This window comes from Lonchura striata, chromosome 5 (assembly GCF_050655825.1).
Source record: "Lonchura striata isolate lonStrDom1 chromosome 5, ASM5065582v1, whole genome shotgun sequence".
In the NCBI taxonomy this organism is placed as follows: Eukaryota; Metazoa; Chordata; class Aves; order Passeriformes; family Estrildidae; genus Lonchura; species Lonchura striata.
Window position 1 is genome coordinate 42239514 of NC_140707.1, and position 20070 is coordinate 42259583.

Sequence of the window (20070 nt, forward strand, 5' to 3'; positions counted from 1 at the left end):
TTTGTGTATTCGGTCTGTGTATTTAGTAAACCCCCATCCTCCCACTTCACTGAAATTCCCTTTTAACCAAAGTCTCCAGAACAAATCACTTCCTCATTTGTTTATAATTTGTCCAAACTTCTTTGCAGCTCCTGCAATAACTTAATAATTTATGGTCATTTTTGAGCACATGCACAATACTTTCATATTAATACACAGGTAGTTAGACTTTTTTTCCCTAACTTTTTTCAAGGCAAGAATTAACTTAGTATCTTACTTTTTGGGCTGCATGAACAATGTTGAGCAACATATTCTTTTTAATATAAACATCTAAGAATTGTTTAGTGTTTTTTTTATTAGCAAAACCGAAGTGAAATGGAAGACTGAAATTGTCACTGCCCACAGTCAATATTTCCGATTTAGAATAAACTTAATAATTTTGCTTCATCTGAGCATTAAGTGCATTTTACCCTCAAAATAATCCATTACCTGTAACATGAATATATAGAATGAGGATAATAAGAAAACATGCTGCATCTCCATTTTGTAATAACTTAAGCCTGTTTGAAATATGGGAATGGACTCTAGACTCATATAGGTGCTCCAATTCTCTTTTTATCCCAGTATTGCCTTAAAGTTGTTAAAATAAATATAGAAATTAAATAAATGCTATATAAAGGAAGAATTTGGTATTAAAACAAACAGAAGAAGGATTAAAAGTTTTATTCCAAAGCTCTAAAATCAATGGTAATTTGCCCACTGGAATGGAAGATCCTACCCTCTAGGAGGGATAGTTTCAGTGATGGCATAATAAGGTTATTTTATAGATTTCAAGTAACTAATTTTCAAAGTCAATATATTTTAATTATCATCTAAATGTCTGCTGTGAATTATAAAAGTCCCTTTTATCATGGTTCCTTGAAGCTAAAACAATATCATTGAAGCAGTGGCAAATGCTGAAGTAGATTTAGCAAGGGAATTGAGCAGAAACTAAAAAGTGGTTAACTGAAACCTTTAATTATTTTCCTGTCCTTCAATCTGAGCCACATCAACAACGGGCAAGCTCAAACTAGATCTTTTCAGATCCCCTCTCCCCAAATATTGAAGTCAAACAGCACCTTTAGATTCTTTCACTGTGGCAACCATTGACAGGACCCAAGGGAATGTCCTGAAGTTTTGATAGTGTGGTTTAAGTTGGACAGTAGGAAAAGGTTCTTCATTCAGAGGGTTGTTGGGTACTGGAATGGGTGCCACAGGGAAGTGGTCACAGCACCAGCCTGACAGAGTTCAAGAAGTATTTGGAAAATGTTCAGGCTCATGGTGTGACTCTTGGGCTATCCTGTGAGTTTGACCCAATGGTCCTTATGGATGTCTTCCATCTCAGCATACTCTGTGATTCAGTGATTTATCTTCAGTGATAGGAGGGCAATACATTTTCCAAAACAGAACCATGAGACTCAAAACTCATATAATATCATAACAAAAACACTAACTCAAACATTTCCTGTGCAATATATTCAGATCATATATATTACTATAGACCGCCCAAAATGGTCAGGCACAAGCAGCATTAACTGGTTCAGAGTGATTTTATCTGCCTCCAGGCAATCCACCTGATAAGTTCTCAACATGATGAACAGAAGGAACCCACAGTTCAAGAATTAATGAAAATAAATACAATATCTGTACAAAATGTTCTTACACATAAAACAGTCAGATATGGGTCCTTATTTAAATCAGTGACTCATTTGGATTTCTAATTTGCTGTGAAATATTCTTGGATAATATCACATACTCAGAAAAGAAATGATAGATGGGAGCACATGTACTTCTCTGTAAATATGAATCAGAAAACCAGGACATAGTTGAGGAATTTTTTGGCTAGCAAATCCAAGTTGAAAGATAAGGAAAGACAGAGGTCGTGGTTCTTTCCTAGGTTAAAAAATAAGTAAATAAATAAATAATTGGCTAGTATTAGGAAGAAGTAATTCTCTGGTTATTGTAATACAGGGGTTGTGTTATCCTCACACATTCCCAGGAATATCAGACTCCATTCATGTTCTGCATTTTTCATGGAGATGGATGATTTCATAAAATCTCAGTCTTATTTCTTGAGTTCTTCAACTTTCATTGCACTGCACTGTGAAAAGGCCACCCCAAATTAAATAAAGGACTCAAGTCACTCACCAGTAAAATTTGTCTTAATACTTGTCAGAATCCATATCCCCAAGCTGAATCCCTGCATGGAGTCATGGAAGAAGCAAGTGCCTCCAGGTGGCATGGGGAAGATACTGTGCTGGGAAGTGTCACTGTGGGATAACCAGTCACTCTGCAAAAGGACTGACGTCCCTGACCCATGGACCCAGAATGTATTCCAGCACTGACAGAACCAACAGGGCTTTGCAGCAAATGCAGCCACTGAAAATGCTGTATTGGTGGAAACTTAACTGTTGGGGAAATTTATGCTCCTGTAATTCTAAGCAGCAGCTGCTTGATAGTTTTGTGACTAAAAGAGGTACCTTATTGCTAAATTTACACTCATACATGTCCTCATGAGTCCAGCTCCTGACGGTTAAATTTTCAGTGTTTTGGCCTTCAAATAATTTATTATATCAGTGGAACTAGTGGAACAATCCTTCTGGAACTAGTGAATTATAATTAAGTAAATTCAATTAAACTAAAGCTCCTTTATACCTAACAAGAAGTACCTGAGTTCTTGAAAAACTGACTGAAGCGGACACTTAAACTAATAGTTCTCCCCGTCAATGAGACCATGTGTAGATTTTGTTTCACACAATCTACTTTGGCTTCCAAGAAAAGACAAACTACATGCTAAGAAATCCCTCAATTAGGTTAGTGATAGAGAAAGCAGCCCCAGTGCATTGCTGTAAGCAGCAATGTGTGAATTTTCTATTCAACACAGCAACAGTGGGCTATTTATTCAACTTATGCGCATAATTAGTAGTAAAATTACAGAGCTTTTTTTTTTCTTTTAGCATACAGTAGTTATTCTTTCTGGGTCTGGATTCTGAACAAAAATATTTCCTTCAGACTTTGAGTAATGCTTTCTTCAGGTGAGCTCCGGCAAATGCTGTTAAAAATATAAATCTGGAAACCCAGGAAGCATAGAAAGCGGAAGGAAATTACTTCAGCTTGGCATGAGGTACAATATTACTTTCTTTAAATAAAATGTATCCTCTGTCCTTAGGAACCCCTCACAGGTTAATTTCACATTTCATTATACTCTGTCACTTGGCCTTGATTTGCCAGAAACACATTAGGTAGCTGATATTACTGTATCTGGAGTTACAAAGGCCTTATGTTTACATGCACTATTTTTGACTTCTTTCTGAATGCATGGTTGATTTGGACCTTTCTCATTTTTTCATATTTTTTTTTTTTTAATTTACTTAATAAAAAATAGCACATAGTGACATGTGTACTACTAAAAAGACTGTAGGTAAACTTAGAGGGTATCATACACTTGTCACCAAAACTGCAATTTAACTGGCTGTATCACCACTTTGGCTACTTTTTTTGTAGTCAGCTATTCTTATCTAATCAGGTAGAAAAAACACAATTTTAGAAAATAGCTGCATGCAAACTGAAGCCCTTGAAAGAGATATATGGTTGATACATGTGACATTCTTAAAAGTGCATTTTAATATATGATAGGAGTCACATGGGTAAATAGTGTCAAAGTTAATAGCACTGTTAAAGCCATTACTGTAATTCTACTTAAAACAGAACATACAACTACATGTTGTAGATATTTCAGAGAAAATTCTAAATGGGTATATATCCTTGTAAAATACTGTTAAATCTCTTTCATAAATTATCTGGATAAAAGACAAAATGATGTCCAGAAAAGTTCAAGAAATAAAGATAAAAATACTAAGTGCAAAGTTAAGAGACTGCTTACAGGGAGTAATCTTCATGGTTTTCTCAACTTCCTCTATGGGACCTGTATGTTTTAAAACATTGCCACATGGAAGCACACAGCAATAGTAAAGAAGGAATAGCCTCACAGAACAGGGACTGTGACCTGGAACATACACTGAAATGGTCTTTTTAGATAGTGTGACCATGGGGAAAGACAGTCCAGTCTTCTTGTGTGTACATTAGATATGCAAGCTGGGCATGACAGAATACAGAATATTTCAGGGATACAGCTGTTAGCAGCTGTCAAGTCAAAGCTGTCCTATTTTTGCATAAATAATCAAATATGCAGCAATAGAATTACTCTAAAGTTTATTAACTAGGGCCCTTGACTTTTTCAAGTGGATAGCTGAGACAGATTTTAATGCTTTGGCACCTTGGAGCTCATGCACTGTGAAAGGCTATGGACAACTCATCTGAGACTAAGTAATCTTAAAAGCATCTATTTTACAGACTCTCCTTTAATAGCAATACATCAACACATCAATTTGATATTAAGCAAAATACTACTCATTAAGAAGATTCAGATGTTATCTTTAAATTAGGATGGAAACAAATTAATTATTCCCATTCTTCTAATTAGGGTGACACTCCCTAGTAGTATTTCTCATGCTTAAGTTTCCTAAGAAGTAAAAGTCACCTTTCTCTGAACTCCTCACTTGTCGATGCCAGTAACTAATCAGTCAAAAACACTCAGGTATAAAGTTGATCTGACAAACTGTGTTGAGAGCATATATGGTGTAATTTCACTGAATCCTCAGTGGAGGACAGAGTGTTGGCTAAACCCAAAGGTTTATCAAAACATGGTGATAAATCCCAGATAAAATCTCAGCTTTCACTCTTTCTATTTTGCCAAGATCTCGAAAATCACTCATGAGATTTTTGTTGGCTGTTTTCTTTTTTCTCTCCATTCCACTAATTCAAAGTAAATTGGTCTGGCTTCTGGTACCTGGCACACTGGCATGCTTTCTCTTAATACCTGTAAGCCTGTCTGAAAAACTGAACAATATCTTTGAGATGGGGTGTTTATATGAGCAACATTTGGCCACTGCAGTGAATATTGCCCCACCTTCAAAGAAACTCCTGAGCACTGTTCACCTGATGAAAGCATTAACTGTTTTTCTTGATTTACATGGAAGCAGACAGTTCATTAACTGAGCTGAAGGTGAAGAAATAAATGTAACCCACATGCAGATGTTTTCCTAGCTACTCGATATCAACGTTGCTGCAGCTTTCCTAAGAGTAAGTGTACAAAGACAGCAGTGATAAGGCTTTGCAGAATCTCCCAGCAGCTACAGGTGAGCAAGCTGTTGAAAATATTTGTATCAGGGCTACTTAGGTCAAAGAAGTTAAATTTATGTAACCAAATCTAAGTGATTAGTATATAGGATGGTACTATGCACTGCACACAGGACTGCACTATACACATACTTCACAGAAGCAATAATTTAATATGGTCAAGGGGTAAATGGAGGGCCTGGCACCCACATAATAATCCTTAAGAAATCAACACTTTTTAAAACATTTTTTAGGTTTCTAAGCTTCAAGTAAAATTATACCAAATTATTTATATAATTCAGGCACCTCCTCTAGGAGCAGTCTTTCAAACTTTAAACTTGCATAAGCTGAGTTTCCTTGGTCACTGAATAAAGAGTTCTTCTTGCTCATTTCTTTTTCAGATATTGTTCTTTCCTTGAGTAAGAAGGTTTAAAATAATAGTCTCATGAATATACAAAAAGGTGCTCACAGTATGGAACAAATATTTCAACCACAAAATTAAAATAGATAAACTTTAATGAGCAATATGGATAATGTTTCATACTCAACAGTTTTTCAATGTCAAAGCTACTTTCTTCTGTCTCTCACTCAGAATCCTAATTAAAATTACACCTCAACATCATTTCTCAGCTAGAAAGCTCAATAGTAGCTCCCTATTACGTTTGCTTTTCTTGGCTTGTTATCAAATCCTCACCACAGTCATAACAGCTACAGATTAATCAACCTGCTTTTCCTCAGTTCATTAATTTAGCTGCTTTGCTCATATAATCTGTCTGTGTGGAATCTGAGGGTCTTTTATTCCTATTCCAAAAGATCCTGTAATTTGATCCTTGGTTCAGCATATGTTGAGTAGGAGTCTTCACAGACTGTCTATAACAGAATGCCTCAATTACCACTTAACTTAAGCTTCTTACACTCTTACAGTCTTTGTGCTAATATTTTTTTCTTTTCTAATGAAAAATATGTCTCATTTATTTGGACACTGAAAATACCCACTTTCTTTATTATCCTTCTTGGCATCTATCTAAACACTCTTCTATCTTCCTGTCTCCTAGATTAGTATTATTTTTATCTTAGATTTTTAAATCAATTTTTCCCAGAATTGCAATTTATTGATTTTGAAGAAAATAAAGTAAAAAGAAATAAAGTGAAAAAAAAAAAAAGGCAATGTGAAAAGTATTTGTGTATGTTTATGTATTTTTAGTATTTATCATGCACTAAAATCAATGTCTTCTCCTGTCTGGAGACTTATATGTTTGTTTTCCTATAAAGCTGGACAGTGAAAAAGAATTTGGCTTGCAAAATTCATCACAGAACAATTTTTGTCTAGGAATATCCAACATAAATAAAACTAAAATCAGAATGTGCAGATGGTTAAAGAAGGAGATAGCAATCTTGAAAAAACAAAGAACAGAGCATGTCTGTGATTTTGGTAGGTAATGTATACCCAAAGGCCTTATTTCCCCACTGTAGAGACAAGCAATTTTTCAAAAGTCAGTGTTGGTTATTCATTTCCAGTAACAGGAGAATACGGTGCCCAGGTAAAAAACAATTTAGACCCCAAATTTCAATTCCCAAATTGGCTATTCAGCTGTAGCCTTGTAACCACATTTCAAATTTTACATTCACTAGATCTAGTCAGTGGTCCAACGGTCATAATAGGCTACTGTGCAGCCCTGTATGAGAAATCATGTGCTTTTCCCTGACAAATGCTCGTCCAGTCCTAGATCTCAAGAACTTTACATTATCAAATTCCAAGAAAGAAAATTTCTTTTTCCAATGTTCCCACATTGTTACTCTGCTATATCTTTTAGCACACTGGAGACTCTTCATGTCTGGATGTGTAGCCTATGTAGCTATATTCCTTGATTTTAGAAAAATAAGTCAATGCATATAGTAAGGTGATTAATCTTTCCATGAGTTACTTATTCCAGGCAGTAGTAAGAAATACCCATGTCTTCACCTTCACATTCCAGTTTGAATTTTTAAGCACATTTTTAATGACCTGTTTTCAGATTTATATTTTTTGTACCCGAGATCTGTAGGGTGAAGCCAAAAATGCCTTCTTAACTCAGGTTACAGTGATTATTATCTTTTGATACCATGTCTCACAGTATTCTTCTGGACAAAATGTGCAGCCCACAAGTGGATAACCACATCCTATGATGGGTGAACAACTGCCTCACAGGTTGTGCACAAAGGGTTGTAGTGAATGGGGTCACATCAGTCTGATGACTGGTCACTAGTGGGGTTCCCAGGGCTCCATCCTCATCTCTGTGCTTGTCAATGTCTTCATAAATTATTTGGATGCAGAACATGAAGGTGTATTAGGTAAACTTGATGATGACACTAAATTGAGAGGAGCTGTTGACTCCCTCAAAGGCAGGGAGCCCCTGCAGAAGAATCTTGAGAAGTCAGAGGGCTGTGCAATCACCAACCACATGAACTAAAACAAGGGAAAATGCTGGATTCTGCACCTGGGATGGGCAACGCTGGATGTATGGAGAGAATGGGGAATGAGAGTCTGGGAAGCAGCACCACAGAAAGGGACCTGTAGGTCCTGGTTTGTGGCAAGTTGAACAGAGTCAGCAGCACCCTGGCAGCCAGGAGGGCCACCTGTGTCCTGGGATGCATCAGGCACAGCAACACAGCCGGGCAAGGGAGGGGACTGTCCCCTCTCCTCTGAGCTGGGGCAGCCTCACCTCCAGTGCTGGGGGCAGTTCTGAGAGCCACAGCATAATGAAGTTATAAAGTGTTAGAAAGCATCCAGAGGAGGGATATGAAGATGGGAAAGGGTCTAGAGGGGAAGCCATATGTGGAGCAGCTTAGGTCTCTTGGTCTGTTCATTCAGGAGGAGACTGAGGGAAGACCTCATGGCTGTCTCTTCCTCATGAGGGGAAGCAGAGGGGCAGGCACCAATCTCTTCTTTGTGGTGACAGATGAACAGCAGGAAGCCATGACAGGGTTGAGGGGGGGGGGCTGCGCAGGTCTTATGAGGATGGATTAGAGCTACCATATGTGCACAGCAGACATATTCTGTAGGTGTGTTGAGGGTTCCTAGGTTGCATGAACATTTGTTGAAGAATCTTTCCGGGCATGGCATTGCAGAAGCCATCAGTTAATGTCTTATGTTGTTTGGCAAGGCCAATACTTAATCTTTGTGTATGGATGCTGACCAAAACAGCCTTCTGTTTCTTAGCATCTAATATAAGAGATCTGAAAACAGGGAACTCTGGCATTTCTCTATTGTATAGAAGATCATGTACCTCTTCAAGAAGAGATACAAGGAAATTCTCCAAGGTCATCAGTCTAGAGTAAAACCAGAGAAAAAAAAATTGCTACAATTCTATCTAAATTTGAAGAATATTAAATCAATTATTCTAAATCTTAATGTATCCACAAATTTAGTTAAGTCTCTTCCATGTTGCTCCTCCGTATCTTATTATATCTACCTATATAGACATCTTCTTCTAAAACATTTAGGAAGCTCTAAAAATGCAGGTGAGACTACCAAAAATGTGCCTTCGTAATTTTTTATAGCCTTCAGTTGGTAGCTAGTCTCTTAATAGGTTTCTGATAGATGCTGAAATGCTCAAACCTACCAAAACTGAATTTTTTTGTCCATGCCCAGAAGCATTTTTTTTTTTTAACCTGGGAATTTAGGAAATTACATGGGTAGCTTAGGAACTATACAAACAGTGACTAAGTGAAGATCTGGAAATCACTTTCTTGAATTTAATTATTACTATTTTCTTAAACTCCAATGCCAGTGCCTAAGCTTTTGTATTTACTAAAATGTACTGTGATTAAATACATCAAGAATGCAAGATTAATCACATTAAAGTAAGGGAAGAAAAATCAAAAGTAGGAAGACTTGACCATTCTTAAAGCAGAATTTGGTCAAAATTACTTGTCAGTTAGCTACAGAGTTAGGTCACTGGAATCTAAATCCCTTCCTGTAAATGGAGGGCCTATGCCTAATACTATTTTCTGTGTTATGGTCTGGCATTTCAATGATTTTTCAGTGATACTCAGTAGGACTTAATCAAATGGAGACACATATCCCATTTCCTTCTTTACTTAGCCTATAGTTTCCTACAGTGTCACTTGTTTTTGCTCAGAAGAAACCAAAGTATGCCTGGAATTGTAATTTGGAAAAAAAATGTAGATTTGTGGTAGCAGTGGCATTGACTACCTGCCATGAAGCTTTTTAGTGAGCCTCACCATCTCCATATCAAGTTCAGCAATGAATGCAATTTGATCCCAAAGTGCCTTTTTCAGAAACCATGTAGCCTTTAAAGGATCACTTATAATATATGAACTCTATTTTGATGAAAAACAAATCTGCTAGATACTTAACAGACTTCATCCTGAAGTAAAAGCTGATGTTCTTGGCAAAATAACCTGAGCCTCCTTAGAAGCTGTGATTTTCTATTACCACCCCTTTTCAATAATAATGAAAATAGGGTAATCAAGAATGTTACATGCACGTGACTGGTTATGGTACCTGCTATATCTTATCTTTTTGAACACAATAATTTGCTCAGGTTTGCTCCTGTGATGACCTATGCTTTTACCAAAGGATGAGCTATCATTAACAATATTGAAACTAAGTAACAGAAACTAAACAATTTGACATTTCAAAGACGGACAGGACAGAAAAGTAAAAGGAAAAAACCCAAGCCATATAAGCAGAAGGGAGAGCTAGATTTCCAGCACAAACATTTCAAAGTTTAGAGGCATTCAGTTTTGTTGTTTTTTTTTTTACAGAGAGAGCTTATTTGAAAAATGCGGCTATGCATCCAGTTAGATCATTGTCTCCAGTCACTTCCTTTCCCATGCAACTTGGGATAGTCAGGTCCAGGCTCAGGGCCATCTTTGACAGTAGAACCTGTCATCTTGGAAAGGTGCATTCTTAAAGAATACATTGAATATACTTCATTAAGAAAGATTCAGAAAGAAATTAATTACGACAGAAAAAAATAATATTTTTTTGTTTTCTTGCTTGGAGCATGGGAGAGAGCAATGAGTGCAGTAGTTTCCACTGATCCTTTTTACAATTATTTTGCTTCTCTCTGGAATGCTAATCAAAGACCAGATTGTTATTGCATGGAATGAGCAGCTGGAGAAAGGTAACTTGCCATCCCCATTTCTCAATAAGGAGAGCTGTCTGTATGTAGGATCCCATGCCATTATAGCACTGTAATTATTTGGTGGGCTACTGTGTGCAGGAAGAAGCTCACTCGAACGTCTCCATGACAATTATTATGGTACAGGACTCTGATATTTCAAGTTGAGCTACAACTGTGCACACCAACCATGCACAGTAGACATTAAGACCAATTATGTGTGCAGACACAGGCTAAGCCAGAATGTCCGTAGGACTTTGGGATATTGCAAATCCTTATTTCTTCTATACCTGAATATCCAACTGTAAATTTTGATCACTCAATATTATGCACTTTTTGGTGTAATTACATCTTGTTCTTCCACAAAGCAACTTGCGTCCCTCATGCAGCAAGTGGACAAGTGGACTGCAGGTAGACATAAGCAGTATGAAGGCCTTCACATACTGTGCTCTCATCTTTTCTCCTCTTCTCTATAATTCCTAGTTTATTTTCCCTAAGATACAGATGAATACGAATAAAGTAAGTTTTACTGGACAGTGACCATTGCATCCTTGAACTTAATTTTCCTTTCTTCAAGTCAACCAAATGGAGAATTCTACCATAAAGGGAATCAGGTCAAAGAAGATAATTTCTCACCACAAATATAGCTTAATCAAAATATAAATACTGACCTACAGCATAAGCAATAACAAAATTTGACTTTTAGACACACATTTTTAAATAGTCCAGCAGTTGGACAAGGGGCAACAGGCATAAATTTAAACACAGCAAGTTCCATCTGAATATGAGGAAAACCTTTCTTCAAGGGTGACAGAGCACTGGAATAGGCTGCCTGGAGAGGTTGTGGAGACTCCTTCTCTGGAGATACGCAACACTACCTACATCATCCTGTGCAAGCTGCTCTGGGTGAACCTGCCTTACTTAGCAGGAGGGTTGGACTGGATGTTCTCCACAGGTAACTTCTATCCTCAAACATTCTGTGACTGTGCAGATGGCCTTAGGTATGCTTCCCCGGGCAGGTGCTGTCGGGATGCCTGTGGCACCAAGAGTGCCTCTGCTTCAGCCTGTGGCAGCAACTCCCCCAGCCCACCAGACGCCCAAGCCTGGATGGCGTAATAAAAGCCTCACCAGATGGAGGGCTCTTGGTAAAACCCAGCAGGGTTTATTAAGGAGAAATCTGAGGGTCCAGGCTGGGTAAGAGTGGGTAAAATCCAAGGAGGCAGGGTAGAAGCAGGAACACAACCTCTGCTGAAGGGAACCGGTCATAAAGAGCCAGCATCAGGGGAGGGGTTAGGGTATATAACTGAGGGGAGGTGGAAAGGGTTAGGATACAATCATCCAATGGGGAGAGGAGTCAGGGGAGGAGTTGGAGTGGGGTGACTCGAACTTTACCCATGGGGACGTGAGGAGGGTGTGGTTTTCCAGGGAGGACCAGTGGGGGAACAGGAGGTACAGTATTTTCTAGAACTGGGGAGTGAGTGACTGGAGACTGACAACCGTACATTTGCCTGAAAAAGCGAGGAATCATGGGAAGTTGAACCAGCCTCTATGTTAAATGATGTTGCTTTCCCAAGGCACCCCAGCCCTGTTTTCCCCATGGCCATCTCCCACATGACTGTGTCATTCTGTGATTTTGTATTGTACACATACCTCTTTTCCTTCACTCCATGCACCTCTCCTTCCTGGAGCTTGTCACACACAGCTTCCATTTTGAGCTTTTCTTTTCCTACTCTCATGTTGTCCCTACCAAATTCCATCCAAAATGTTCCTTTTTAACTTTATTTTTTAGGTGACTCAAGCTCTCTCTCTGCTCATGCAACCAAAACCTTTTGCATATTTTTGTTGATTTACAGGGGCCACCTCAGGTCACTACCTCTTATGCCTATACAAACATTTGTCTTTCTTGCACCCCCATTTTTGAGTGTAGGTCTCTACATATTCCCCAAGGGCCACCGGCGTGTGTGGAGAGGTTCAAACTGACAGAAGAGAACCCAGAAAAGCACTCACTCTCAGGTTCAAGTCTCTAGCAAATACCTCACTGTATTTCTGGAGTTTAGTTTTTACATGGAATTTATAACAGGAAAGAGAAATATACAGGCTTTCAGTACTTGGAATGGCAATATGTCATGTGGCTAGGAAAGGTATGTCTGGGAGTATCATATAGCTGTTACTCAGCCTAGAGACAGAGGAGCTTTGTGTGGTGTGCTGAGGCTTCTTGAGCAAGTCAGACCAAAATACAAACACATGACTGAGGCTATTCTGGCTCAGACTGACACAGACAAGTTTCACACCCAAAAATAAGTAGCTATTTTTTATTATGACAACAAAAATTTGTAAAGGTAAAAAATTAAGTCCCAATATTAGATCCATCTGACTCCATTTTCACAACAGGGCAACCTCTCTCCCCCTGCAATCCTCATTCAGACAAGGACCAGAACAGTTTCATTTCAAAGAACACTAAAGAGGAGACTTATGGATCATGCTCCATCAAGCAGAGGACAGTTGCTCTCTCTAGAGACCTCACAAGGGAAAAGCTTGCTTCTTTATCTTGAAAATCAGCCATTTTGAATTACTGAAGAAAATTCCATATTTTATTAGCTTTCTAGTCATGAATAATTAGATTAAAAAGTTGCAACGACTCAGATTTCCAGCAGTAGCATAGGAATTAAAATATTTTGGAAAAGCAAAAAATGTTTATTTCTTAGAGTTTTTTGATACCCCAGAATCCAATGTTCTAAAAGATAAAAAAGGGAAGTGGAATTTTTCTCTTTGAAACAATAAGTTTTGGAGGGTCAATTTAGAGAAGGATACTCTAGAGTTTGTTCATGCATGAAAAATATAAGGAGAATCTGTAAGGGGGAGAATTGGTGTTTGAATACCTGCATGTTTAATACAGGGCATTCAATATTGTCATTGAAAAGGAACAGATGGAAAGATCTCCATCATAAAGATTAACATAGGACGTCCTGTAAGTTGCCTTAGGAGTTAGGCATTTTCAAAGCCAACTTGGCAATAGTGTGTTTATTTGGTGAAATTTATGGGCAGGAAAACAGCACTCTAGAGGAAGGAAATAGGCCAGTTTCTTCTTGCCATGCAATACAGAAGAACCCCACAAGTCAGCAGTGGCATAGATCCTTTTGATGTATGTTTAGGCAAAAACAGTTGCACTTGGATATACAAGCAGCATATAAAACATATTTATGGCAGCAGAAAACACAATGTCTAGCAGAAATTACATGTATATCAAAGAGTTTGAGAAAGATCTTTGTGATGATGAAAATGGATCCCATACGATAACCAGTAACAGTCACTTCATACTGCACATGATGAAGCTAAAGCAAAAAAAAAAAAAGTGTGTCATACACAGTGAAATTGGATATTCCACAAAAAAATCACCCCAAATCCAAGTCAATTTATACTAGAAGTTTAATTTTGTTACTGGCATACTACTGACTACATTACACTGTAGGATTCTATAGTGATTTCTCCAGTGTGTTGTAATGTTGGTTAACTACTTAAAAATGACAAAGCAACTACAGAAGTAAAGCTCAGTGGGTTCAAAATTTCTTAGGGAAATTTCACTGTCCTGGAAACAGTGTTCAAGAACTCTCTGAATTCAGGCTCTACTCAACCACAAACATTTATCAAACAGTCTGTTAATCAACCAGAATAGTCTATGCAACATCTACTGGGCACAACAGAGGCTGAGATCAGCAACCCCTACTTCCATTCCCTTAGGAAATTCATGCTTTCTATATATTGTGTCTACACAATTCTCATTCTATAAAAGGTATTTTTTCTGTTGCTTTTTCATAGTGCATGGAGTTACCTTGCCACTCATTCTAGGCTTTCAGAGGCTGCTCAAACCCAGGATGTGTCATGACTCCTGTTATCATACCCAATTATTCCTCCCTTCACCAAAAGGAAATGAACACCTTCTTTAAGTCAATTTTCTGAGAAAATCTAGATACCCTGGAGGTTGCAAGTAGGTTCTGTGGGGCACACAAATGTGATAAACAATAAAATGTAAATAAAAAGACGTAAATTTAAAAACATCCACCAAGATCTGGTTGATTTCAAGTATTAGGGAGATCTGATTTTTTGTTTCTTATCCAGAAATCTTCTGTTTTAGTCAATTTTTGCACCAATTACAATCTTTCAAAATTCATCCTTTGTTGCTGCAGAACCACCAAATTGGTTCAAATATAATAATGACCTTGTAAGCACAGACTTGAAAAGAAATTAGCCTGCAATCATTCACTAATTTGATAGTAGTCAACCACCAGTATTACCTATAACTACTGTTTAATATAAGACCAAGGGTCTGAACAAGGACCTGGGAAGTCAGTGTCCTTATATTTTGTGCATAAGCATTTGGCATTCTCTCTCTGGAAATGGTGTACAAATTGTTTTGTCTAAGACATTTTGTTTAAGACTTTTGTTATTATTGTATTCTTATTTCCCTTATTCTTATTGGCATGTTGCTAATAAATTATCCTTTGGTCTACTTTTTCTTGAATAACCTCAAGATATCTCTTAAATCACACAAACACACATTCCAAGAGGAATATAATCTATTACTTATCTGTAAATGCATCTAAACATTTTCAAGAAAAATAAATTTGTTATGGAGAAAAACATGTCATAACACATGAAAGACCCCTTTAACATCCTTAGCCTAATTCTTTTGAGAAAGTGGTTCTCATAGCCATTTCAGTTTCTTGCAGACCCAAATTCTAGAGAGTCTTCCATTTAGGTAAAGTCATAACAATTTCAGTATTGACTCCCACTCAGCTCCCACAACATCTGACTATGGTGATGTAACGTTTTTAAGGGCTGAAGCAAGTACTGCTGGTTCACAGAGAGGATGTAAACCCCAATGTCACTGGTTGTTCCTGTCTCCTGTGTTTAGAATAGCAGCCCCCAATCAGAGCTTCTCAGAAAAACTCAAAAATTCTCACTGGAAGATGAAGTTGAAGCTTTTTGAGCCAAAGATCTCTATCTTCTGGCTCTACAACACAAAAAACTGCTTATTTTTACCACTTCTTTTAAATTCTGTATACGTATTATCCACAGACAAGTAAGCAACATTTGTTCTTAGTCTCTAGACACATTAATTAAAAAAAAAAAAAAGTAAAAAATAATAAGCACATAGGCTACAAAAACCTTTTTAATCTACTACACTGACAAATTTTAAATACTATGCAAATTTTTAGACATATTTATTTAGGGAACCTGAAGCACAGATGGCAGAGCTGTCTGCAGAGACATATTTTGTTCTCCTAGTAAGATTCAAGCTGTCAACTTTTTTTTTTTTTTTTTGAAACATTGCCAAAGATGAATTGGGTGGCAAAAGCCAAACTTTCACATTCAAAAGGCATCTGTTGACTGTTGAAACAAGGGGTCTGAGAGTCAGAATCCAATTTGGCATCCCAGAGAATTCTGAAACAAGTGGAAGACAGCCTGAATTCCAGCCCAACTTCCCAACTACTGCTCATAAAAGGAAGCACTTAGGAAGATAAGGGTATTAACTAGCCATTTTGTGTAAGACAAAAAGTCTGTCTAGTTCTGTCCTTTTCAAAGTTCTGTAGCAGAAAATAAATGAAATCTTTAAGAAAAACAAAGAATGTATAAAACAATATACTTACTCATTTACATAATTCTCATCTTTCAGTTTAAAAAAAATCTAAAAACCTGAAATATTCTAAAGTTCTTTCTACAGAAAGATCTACTGGTAAACCTTTTGGTCTGCACAAGTTCAAGAACTAAATTTATTGCTGCTTCCAGGAAAAATACTAACAAGTTCCAAAGAAAGGGACAACATCCTGTTTCAGATTTGCTAACACTCTTAATTAGTACCCAAGCATGAACACTGAATTCTTTTCAGCAGGACATGGTACAGATTTTCCACGATCTGGATCAGAATTCCCATCTATAATTATCAAATTAATGAGACAATTTTTTTGTAACAATTACATCATTGCAATTCTGCTGTAACTTCAATGCAAGCACAGCAAGATACTATCATTTTTGTTTATCCCTGCCTAGTCTCACTTATGGAAAAGAGTGACTATGGCTAATTTTTAAATCCTGTGGCTCTTAGCTCTGCTGTGATCGACTCAGCTACAGCCAAGATCTGGCTTCATTACTACTGCATTTCCTGACACCTGTTCCCCACAGCTCCAGCTAGCGCTAGTCATCTATGAAGTCTACCAAAGTCAAAATAAGAAGTTTTCTGTCATATTTGCCTTCATGATCTCAACAGAAAATAGAATCCTTGATTTGGGATTTTATTGGATTCTTTCAGATGGATGATAAACCAATAACATTAAAATCTGAATGTCTCTATAGTCTGTGGAGTATCTTCTCAGAACCCCACTACTTTCATTAGGTCTTTATCAGCTAGAATTGAAACAAGGTCTGAGAGACTCTTCCATGACTGTTCTGCAAAATCTAGTAACTTCATGTGTTTCAATTCAATAAGTGACAATAAGTACTTACTTCATGCTCCCAAATAAAAGCTTCATTATTTGACTTGCTGACATGTTTTCTTTTCTTGTGAACAAAAACCTGTCATTCTTCATCTGTCTTTCCCATCCAGCTTCAGTTTGGATATTTTAAAAGATAATGAGTTAATGGAATCTATTGGCCAAAGTCCGATAAATCTTAGTAAAATGCAATTGCCAATTTTTCAGAAATATGTTCCAAGGAAATGAGTGATAAATGGAGAAGTAAATGTAGCTGAGTCAATGAGTGATCTGACTGAAGAATGTTTATGCTTGGAAAAACAACAGAATGTTTACTTGTGATGAGAAACATCACTGGAGATAATAATGAATGCAGTTTGTATTAGTTACTCTATAAGAGAAATAACTTTCCAGTATTTTTCACTTCTTATTTTACTCTTCAATTATTCTCCTGTCTCCAAGTACCCTTTAAATAATATTGCTTGCAAAGCAAGCCAAAAAGCGGCTCTTGGCTCCAAAGAACTCTGAAGAATTTATAAGCTGTTTTTCCTCCTATCCTTGGAGCTACTCCCAGTGGAAGCCAAATCCATAAATCTGCAACTCAACACCAGGAATGACAAGTTAATCTTATCAGTGTTGTCAAGGTCTAATCCAGTGACCTTGGGCATAGGACATCTGACACATGGTGAACCACAACAGCTAATTCTATTTCAATTTCAATGAAAGCCCTTTTAGATTATTTTTTCTTACCTGTTGTTACACTGAGATATAGTTCCAAAGACACAGTGAGAACTTTCAGTCCAGACTAAAATTCAAGTCCCTACAAAGCCCCTGGTAAGCAACATAGTTCAACAAAGTAGGTGGTAGGCAAGTCTTCAGAGATGCAGGGATTTGTTCCAGATAATCAGTATTCAAAAGCTGAGATGTCAAAGTAATCTGCAAATGTGCTCTCTAAATATCTCAGTTCCAGACACCTTTTTGGAAATTTCTTCTACTGAGGCTAAGGACTATCTAGGAGCCATATTTCATGTAATATATCAGTCCCTCTGCTTCGGAGCAGAAACAGGAGAGAGCATGGCTAAATTTATTAAGAGTGTCAAAGAAATGCCAAGCACTTGCAAACCTTGTTGAATGTTCAAGACACTTCAATCCAATTGGCCAGTCTGGAGAAAAAATATTCATATAATTTCTGTCAGAAACAAAGAAGGCAAATAAGTTACCAGTAACATTATGAGGATGAACATTTGGTCACTTACACATGCTCTCAGACATACTTCTCCATATTTCATGTCAAGTATGAGGAAAACCTCAGATCAATCCTGTGGAAGCAAAACAATACTTCCTTCTTTCCATGATGCTGTCTGGAAGCGACTATAAAATGAGTTTCATGTTTATGATGTGAAATCCTGGACCTGCTCAAATTTAAGGCCTGTCTCCTGCTGACTCTAACAGAGACAATACTTTATCTATGAAAAGCTGTGAAAGAGCTGAAGAACCTGAGAGGAGAAAGGAGTCAGGCTCTCAGTGTACATAGCAGGTGTCTACTACATGTCCTAAATGTGTCTGTGGCTCTTTGCTGCTTAATGAAAAAAACATGGCAGTGAACTTCTTACCTCTAATATCTTCCTTGGAAAATGCTAACTCTGTCAAGAATCAAGGTCCTGATCTTGATGAGAAGACATGGCTTGCCTGATCATAGAGCAGGGGAGAATCCTTCCATAGCAGCTGCATTACATGAAAGAAAAAATGCAATTACTTGGTAATCATGTCTTGTTGCATATATATCAAGAATAGCTCTGGATGGCTGTGACTAAGAATACTGTTAAAGCCAAGTACATATACTGATTTGTTCTCTTGTCTATTGCAAAGTGAATCTTCTTCTCTGATGCCTCCCTAGATCTCATTAATGTTTCAGCATACACAATCTAGTTTTGAGTTATTTCAGTAAAAACTGTAATTGAATTTAAAAGCACAATACTTTCTTATCTTTAAATAACAGAATCAGAGAATGGTTTGGGTTGAAAGGACCTTTACAGATCATCTAGCCAGCTCCCCTACTATGGGCATAATTATGGATACAGTCTTTCCATTTTCCATTTTATTTGTTTTTTAAATATATTACTGTATATATTCTTGAAAGTAAACAACTGCAAATTCAATTGCAAATTCTAAGGGGAGGGCATAAACTTAAGACACTAGTCACAGTGGACAAATGAAATGTTCCAGCAAAGTATGTCACTTGCCCGGAATATTTGCAGAATTGTTCGGAAAACAGAGAAAAGTTTCATTTATTTTCATGTCTTGATACATGATTGTGTAACAATATCTGGTTTTTAGACTGTTCTTTATAAAAGGTAAGTATAAGTAACTTAGATGTATTACAGAAGACATCTAACAAAAGAGCAATAGACTTAAAATATATCTATTTATCCCATTCTAGTCACATTGACTTAATAAGAAAATTTTGAAGTATGTTGAAATCTCCCAGGGTTCTCAATTCATTGAGCTTAGCATTGTAACTTGCCTAGAGTGCATTTGTATATCCAGGAGAGAAATCACTGAGGATAGAAGACTACTTCTTCCACCACAGAACATCTGTGCCTATGCTAGATTTAAAGTGAAGGAATTAATTTTGGTATTTCCAGCATCAGCAAGCAATTGCTATCTAAATATTCTTTCCTCTTATCACAGCTTCTCATATCTAATTATGTGAGGAAAAAACATGGATTAATTTCCTCTGAGCTGCAAGACAGGCTATGCATTCAGGAAAACAGGAGCAATAAATTCAGCAGAAATAGTGGTATGTAGAACAGAACTGAAATAAAAAGTGTTTCAAAAAAAGTGTTTCATTGCTGTATTCATCTCTCCTGCCAAAAAGTTCCTGTATGATCCAGAGATCAATGAGTGTTAAGAGACCCTTTCTGGTCTAGGTTGCTGAGATTTTATGTTTAGCCAGTGCCAACTTAAACTTCTGAAGTCATTCTGCAACTTAATGACAAAAGATATAATTGCACATAATTTTAGCATCTTTTTTTTTTTTTCCATACAAAGGAACAAAAATTCAGTTGTGAATAAGCAACTCTATTAGGCATCTTCATTAATGAAAAGGTCATGATATGGGCAGCCAGAATCTTCCAAATTCAAGTGCATGAGGTGTTCTACCTACATCTTATTCCTTCACAATATCATACTATGTGGGGTGTGACAGAACGACTGCATATCTGTGTCCTGTTGAAATGCTAAGGAGTCACCAAAAATCATTTTTGCTTAATACTAGG

The 20070-nt window shown here is 37.2% G+C and overlaps 1 long non-coding RNA gene across 9 annotated transcripts in view; it reads right to left on the minus strand.

The window, feature by feature from the left end:
* The window catches only part of LOC146767339 (uncharacterized), a 184133-nt gene that overhangs the window by 137261 nt on the left and 26802 nt on the right, over positions 1-20070 (minus strand). For all 9 annotated transcript variants that reach the window (XR_014955595.1, XR_014955593.1, XR_014955592.1 and 6 more), the window contains exon 2: positions 18406-18517. This is a non-coding gene — a long non-coding RNA (uncharacterized LOC146767339). The remainder of the gene's footprint in view (positions 1-18405; positions 18518-20070) is intronic.